Genomic DNA, 7746 nt, shown 5'->3' on the forward strand with positions numbered 1-7746 from the left:
TTCACTTCCAGTTACTCTATGATAGCTCAAATTTATTCTACATTCTAGAAATTGCTTTTGTTTCATATGCATCAGCTGTCATTTATTAATATTATTTTTACCATATTTCGTCGACTCTAAGGTGCCACCAATGAAAGGACGCATCCTGATCAAAATGTGAAAAGATAACACATCTTAGAATCAATGAAACATAGTAGTACAGTCAAACCCACTGGGCATGGTCCCCACCACAAAATCAAGCCTCAAGGTGCTTCGTGGAGCCCTGGGCACCTGGTGGACAGCCATAGAATAGAAGTCAGGACCACAAGGGGTTGTCTAGGGCCTCTGGCCATTTAATGGGGGAAAGGGGAGAAGGAGGGCCCGCCAGGAGCAGTGGAGCCCTGAGCCCAGTCCCAGGCCCTGCGGTCCACACTGGTCACAGTCAAGGAAGCAGCAGCAGCAGGCCGAGCGCCAGGGCGGTGGCGGCCCACGCCGTCAGGCCGCCTGCGGGGATGGGGGCCCTGTTGCACAGTTCGCCATAGCAGCAGATAGAGACTAGGTTGTAGGTGATGCCCTTGTAGAGGACAGGCTTGTCACGGTGGCCACATGAAGAGGAGAGCATGCAGCCTTTGTTGATGATGGGGCCGAGGTCAGGGATCATCCCGTGGCCTGTGAAGCACTCCTCGTCGTCACCACAGGTCATGGGGATGCCAAGGCAGTTCCAGGACTCGGTCAGGTCACAGAAGATGCATTGCTTGGCGCCTGTCGTGACCGGGGGCAGAGCTGTTAGCAGAACAAGTAGCCAGCCGAAGACCATGGCTGCTTGGCGGTGGTGGCCTCCGCAACTGCTGGGTGACACTCTGCAGCCCACAAAACTTTTGCTCCTGGTTCTGGCCTCCCAGAGTCAGCACCTGGAGTGTCCTTGGTTCCCAATGTTCCCTGTCCCTCTCAGGAGCTTCTTTGTGACCACAGCCCTCAAGTCCCTGGGTCTCAGAAGTTTCCTTGTGACAGAGACAAGCCAGTGGCTGCTGCCCACCGAGAATTTTTGTGGAGCAGAATGGAGTGACCTCACAGACCCTTCAGGGTTCCACTGGCCACTCTGGGGGTGAGGTCATAGGTGGGGGAGGGGTGTCACACTCTGAGGGTCAGGTTGACTTGCTGACCTGCCAGGGAGCGAAGACATTGCCACCCTGCTAAGGTTAGAACACTGGGCCCAACACTTGCCATCCTGCCCATTCAGTCTTCTGCTCTGCTGGGTACTGGGTGCTGCGCCTGCCCATGGCGAGCCTGTTTCTCAGATGGGCAAACCAAGGCTCAGGAGGAAAAAGTGACCTAGAGCCAGGATTAGAGCCCAGGTTTATTTAATTCCAAAGAGAGCATTTATTGAGCACCTGCTGTGTGCAAGACCAGTGCTAGATTCTCTAAATAGCAACCACTGTGATGACAGGACTTGGAAGGGCAGGGCTCACCACAGCTCCTAGGCTTCTAGTGTTGGGGGCACTGCCAGGCACCATGCAGGGAGCTTGACCTATGTTCTCTCCTTGGAATATTTCTGCGTATTAGTCACATCTCTCAGCTGAGCAAACAGGCACACAGAGCAGACACAGCCAGAGCCTGGAATACAGCAAGTGCTTAACAAGTGGGGGCCATTATATGAAGCAGCTGTGTCTTAAAATAGTACCCATGGATGTCATAAAATGAACTCCCTGTCTTTCCAGAAGTGGAAACTGAGGCATCCTTCAGTGGGAACAGGCAGAGCCCAAGTTTAAACAGAAGTCTGAGTCCAGATGATAATTTAATTATCTTACCCTGTTGTCCTCATGGACTAGGTACCTTGGTGGTCCCCATTCTACAGAAGGGGATGTTGAGTCCAGAGGGTGGCAGGATATTCTTTCTTATTTAAAAAAATTGTTGCTGACAGTATTACAGATATCCCCCAGTCTTTCCCCTTTACCTCACACCTCCCAGCCCATGCTCCACCCCAGGCCTTTGCCACACCATTGTCTGTGTCCATTGCTTATGCATATATATATATATATTCTTTGGTTAATCCCTTCCCATCCCCCCTGTCCGTCCCCTCTGAGATATGTCAGTCTATTCCATGCCTCTGGACCTATTTTGTTTGTGAGTTTATTATGTGCATTAGATTCCACTTATAAGTGAGACCATGTGATACTTGTCTTTCTCTGCCTGGCTTATTTCGCTTAGCATAATACTCTCCAGGTCCCACCATGCTGTCCCAAAGGGTATGTGATCCTTCTTCTTTACAGCTTCATAGTATTCCATGGGGTAAATGTCCCACAGCTTTTTTACCCACTCATCGACTGATGGACACTTGGCTGTTTCCAGATCTTAGCTGTTGTAAACTGCGCTGCTATGAACATAGGGGTGCACATATTCTTTCTGTTTGGTGTTTCAGGATTCTTAGGATATATTCCTAGAAGTGGGATCACTGGGTCAAAAGGCAGCTCCATTTTTAGTTTTTTGAGTAAACTCCATACTGTTTCCATAGCGGCTGCCCCAGTCTGCATTCCCACCAGCAGTGCACTAGGGCCCCCTTTCTCCACACCCTCGCCAGCACTTGCTGTTTGTTGATTTGTTGATGGAGCCATTCCAGCAGGTGTGAGGTGATAGCTCATTGTGGTTTTAATTTGCATCTCTGATGGTTAGTAATGTTGAGCATTTTTTCATATGTCTATTGGCATCTGCATGTCCTCTGGAGAAGTGTCTATTCAGGTCTTGTGCCCATTTCTTAACTGGGTTATTTGTCCACGTCCCTGGTAAAAGTTCCCACCGCTCTGCAACTTTTTTAGTTTCCATCTTGCCCTCGGTTCTAGTGAAGCCATAGAGTGGGGGAGGCCACAGCCCCCTCCCTGACAAACGCCGCAGTTCCCTACCCTTACTTCTGGCTGTGGGACTGCAAGGCCTGGTCCAGCATGGAGGTGGGCAGCGAGGCCAGGCAGTGGTGGCCAGGTGGGTGTGCTGGGTTGAGGTGGAGGCCCAGCGGCCTGGGGTGCAGGGTCACCATGGTAGCTGTGGGGCAGAGGGCCCTGGGCTGCAGTGGTGGGGCCAGGCACACTGTGCTGTGCAGAGAGGCCAGGAGGCTGGGTCGAGGCTGCTCCCTGCAGCCACTCCCGTGGAGGACCCTGCAGATCCTGCAAAGGGGTACACTTTCCAATCCCCAGTGGCAAGAATCACCCTGGAGGAGCAGCCCACGGAGGTTGCTCCGTCTCCTCCACTAGTACAGCCCGAAACACCCGCCCAAGTGCCCCCGCCTACAGACAGACACCCACCCACACTCACGTGTACCCATGCTTTCCCTCGCACACGCTCACCCACTCACACTCTCACACTCACTCTGCCCCTGCCTGTTGCCATGTTGGTCTCCCAAGACACAGTTTAGATTCTGTTAATTTTCCCCCACCCCCTTTTTATTGTTTGGTTTTTTAAAAATTATCTTTATTGTTGAAATTATTTCAGATACCCCCCTTTTCTCCCATTGACCACCCCTTCAGACCTTCCCCACACTATTGTCTGTGTCCATGGGTTATATGCATATATGCATTTAAATTCTTTGGTTAATCTCTTCCCGCCCCCTCCCAAACTTTGAATTACTATTTTATTTGTTATTATCACTCTGTCATTTAGCATTTATACTGTAAATATTACAGAATTGGTTAATTTAATTATCAGAAAATGCTGTAAATATGCTATTTTCATCCTTATCATACAAAATCATTAAGACATTGGAAGTCTTAGCAATTTGTTTAAGTTCACATAAGGAGATGGTCTGATATTTGAACCTGGGGCTGAGTTACACTTAGCATTAAATTTACTTTAAGACAAGATATGAAATGGGTGAAATTTGTCTCCGAAGCCTACCCCTGTATCCTGCCAACAATTATGCTAATAACTTTAAAGGTATTAGCTGATAGGTGCTTAAAACATGGCTTCATCCAGGGACGTTATCATTTTAACATTTTAAAAGGGAGTAATTAAAAACCCCATCCTTTAGTTTTTTGACTCTTCATGCTACACAGCTTGACAACAGGAATGAAACATACAGCCTAAAATCAGACTATGTTTTCCTTGTTCACTTGCCTTCTACCCCTTTCCCTTTCTCCTCACATGCAGTGATAAACAAAATGAATCTTACTGTAACACTTTGGTATTTCAAAACCTTGTTTAAGATGTGTTTTTCCTATAATTAAGTTTTAAAAACACTAACACCATGCTGAATGTGATTGGAATACCCCATTCATTCCTATGTATTTCTATGTATCATTCATTCTGCAAAGGCTGGAAACAAAAAACTACATTTCCTAGACTCCCTTGCAGCTAGGATACTAACTATGTATTAGCTCCCTTCACCTAGATTCACTCATAGGGGATTGAGTGTCCAAGTGCTGTTTCTGCTGGCCCACAGAGGTTGTGAGGCCAAGAGAGTGTCTAGAAAAAGTGGTGACAATCAAAATCAGGGTTTCAGAATGAAGTAACCAACTTGTGGGTATTCAGAGGCAGTTGTCTAAAGGCACACTCCTAATCCTTGGATCACATCTGTGGTATCATGTTCTTAAACCCAAGTGTATCGGTGATGGCCCTGATTCCTATCCCTCCAGGGCTTCCAATATTTCATAACACCTAAGATCCTGATCTATACCTTTTCTTTCTTAAAATAACTAGAATGATTTGTGTTTCCTACCACAAACACTGACTTATACAAACATAAATTATACATACTCCATGACGTTTGGAGGGTAAATCTTACACCAGTGAATTATTTATTTGAAATAACTGCAACTACCTAGTTATAAATTATTTGTATTGCCAAAGATATGGTATTAAATGGCGTCTTCTTTAAATCATGATCTAAAAACTGCGTTGCCATCTAGCTTTCAACAGTAAAGCTCGCTCTGAAAAGCAGTTACTCTGGGGTTTTCACCCTCATTCTCTCTTGACATAATTATTTTGCCAACATTTAAACAGAGGTGAGTGAGGAAGCAGGCTTACGAGACAAAGAACAGAGGCGAAGTGATTGGCTGGAAGCCTACAGCTGGTTTCTAACCTCTTCTTTGACCCCAGAACAGTCAGGTCCTAATTCTGGTTTTGTATCTTCAAAATGAGGACACTGACAATCTCTGAGTGTGAGGCACAGGGTCCTCCGTGAACCTGCCAGCACGGTCGCTGGCGAGGCTGGTGTGTCAGTGCTGAACACCTTTGAGGACTTGCACTGATTGACTTTCCGTCAGTTTCATGAGCCTTACACATACTGGGGCAAAATACTGTTTCTGTCTGACCTTCTCACACACTGGATGTGAGTTCCACTCTTCCAAGTTTTAAATATTAGACTGATTAGTGTTTCACAGCTTCTACTAATGAACCCCATAAAAGCCATATTTGAATAGGCTTTGCCAGTTATTCCAGTGCCAGTTGTGATCCCAAATATCAGCATTATTCCAAAGCTCCATTGTGTTTACAAAGAGGAAGCATCTGGTAATTAAGCATTGACAAAGTCATGGCTTTTGGCAAAGTTGTCTTCATTGATACGTTTTAACTCGCCGTAGAACAGAATTATCAATATGAAGCCAGGTATTTTAGAAACTTGCCTTCAACTAGTATCGTTGGTCTGGAGTCTGCTCTTGAATTGGCTGAATAACATGGACTCTGGAATCTGGCTGCCCGAGTTGAAAATTTAGTACCCCCTTTATTAACTGTGTGACCTTGGGCCAGTTGCTTAGGCTCTTTGTGATTAAGTTTGTTTACCTCTCAAATGGCGACAAAATAGTACCCATCTCATAGAGTGGTTTTGAGGACTTATTTAATGAGTATTTGTGAAAAATGTACAAAGTGCTTGGCACACAGTAAATGTAAAGTATTTTGTTAAGACCTTACTGTCTCCACACTGTTTTTTTTTAAAGAGGCAATTCCCTTTTATCTTCCTGAGCCACAGCCTCTCCAGTGGCTAAGAGTGAGTCCTCTACAGTATACTTTTATTCAAACTTTCCATGAGCCTGCTAAAATGTTTTCAGATAGTAATCCTTCTCTGGCTAATGAAGTCTATGCATTTGTTCCCCACATGTACATATTTCTTCCCTCTTGGACAATTGCCAAGCTAATTGTGTTAGTTCTTTGTAAAATATCTGCAGAGTTTAAGGTAATACTTCTTTCTAATATTTTTTAGTCAATGCTCAATGGAACATTTAAGTAGTTTTATAAATGTAGACTTTACTAACAAAAGAACCCTGTGTGTCAGCCTGCTTCTCATTGTAGGGTCCACCTCAGTTGAACAAGTTAACCTTCCAGGAATCTACAGGGTGCCTCTCCTTGACCTTGGAATAAATCAGGTTCAGACTGAGAACACATTTGGCAATTCCTGCAAATAACTGGTGGGAAGGGAAAGAGAAAGCTCATAATGGTCCTCAGAAATCCAGGGGGGTTGAAGTGACTGGAAAGCAACTGACCCTAGGCATTATCAACCCCATAGTGACACTTCTGGAATCTGTCCCTTTGATCCTCCATTGAGAGGTTAGAGGTTTATCTACCTATCCATTGAGTCTCTCAGGTTTCTAGAGCGAGGGAGAGACAAGGCCTTCTATTCTGGTTTATCGATCAGGGCCTGATTTTCCTCCTCTACAAAACTAGCTTCGGTTTTGAGACTGAGTCCTGGATTCCACATCTTCCTGTCTTATCTCAAATACATTTCCTTAGGTGCAACTCTACTTCTCAGAACACACTATTATTATATTTAAATTCATGCCATTAGCCCGTTCTTGCAGATTATGCCACCTGTTTGATGTCAGCATCTGCCTAAAATTATACTGGGTTCTGAATTCAGTGAGTTGTGTTAAGTGTTGGGTCTTATATTTTGCTTTAGGCTTACATTTCAGTTCAGACTTACTCATATTATTTGTACTGTGCTTTGTTATTTGTATTATGGTTCAGGTTATAATTATTCATTACTTTGGGAATACTATTTTTTTGTTATTTTTATTTCTTTAGCACTGACACTATTATGGATGTGTCCATCTCCCCCCCTCCCCCTCCACTGAGGAAGTGTCTGGGAGCCCACCTATAAAACTCAGCGCCACTGTATTCTTAGTGTCTTTATATAGCCTTTGGCTTTGTTTGTAGAAATGTGGCTGAGTTGGAGGAAACAACTTTCAGGGGATCTGATTCAGTAAAGCGTAGCTCAGTGGCTTCTTTGCAAAACTCCTGTTTGTTTATACCCTTATAAGTCGCACTCTTCTGTTGGAATGACAGGAATGCCAATAGAAAGAAAGTCCTCACAGAATTTTACATATACCATCTTGTCCTGTTTTCAAAGGAGCATTTTAAAGCTTAGTCATTACCCTAACTTGGGAATTTGAATCATTTAGCATATTAACTGTATTATGTAGCATTTGATATTGTCTAAGTACGTTAGAACGAGTTCTTTGAATAGTTATGCCTCGCAATGATCCTATGATGTATGACATGACTGTTATATTATCTTCCTTCTCTTTTCTTTTGGGGAGAGTAAAAAGCAGGCAGTTTATAACTTGTCAGATCTTACCAAGTGAGTCAGTGACAAAATGGGATTTGAAATCCCAGTGTCTATGTCCCCGATCAGCTGTTATTTCTATTCTACCCAGATAACTGTACCATTTCCCTATTTATTGCTTAGTCTGTTATTTCTTCAACAAAATCCAATTAAATTGTCCAGCATTTTACCTTCCTTCTCCCATACTAATTATTTCTTTTCTGTTTATATAACTTTATCATGGGCAT

At 44.3% G+C, this 7746-nt stretch overlaps 1 pseudogene across 1 annotated transcript; it reads right to left on the reverse strand.

The window, feature by feature from the left end:
• Positions 1 to 421: 421 nt before the first annotated feature.
• LOC308551083 (sperm acrosome membrane-associated protein 4 pseudogene) lies at positions 422 to 796 on the reverse strand (annotated as a pseudogene). The gene has a single exon. The product of its transcript is annotated as a sperm acrosome membrane-associated protein 4 pseudogene (transcript).
• Positions 797 to 7746: the final 6950 nt, after the last annotated feature.

The sequence above is a fragment of the Miniopterus schreibersii genome (assembly GCF_964146895.1).
Source record: "Miniopterus schreibersii genome assembly, chromosome: X".
Classification (NCBI taxonomy): domain Eukaryota; kingdom Metazoa; phylum Chordata; class Mammalia; order Chiroptera; family Miniopteridae; genus Miniopterus; species Miniopterus schreibersii.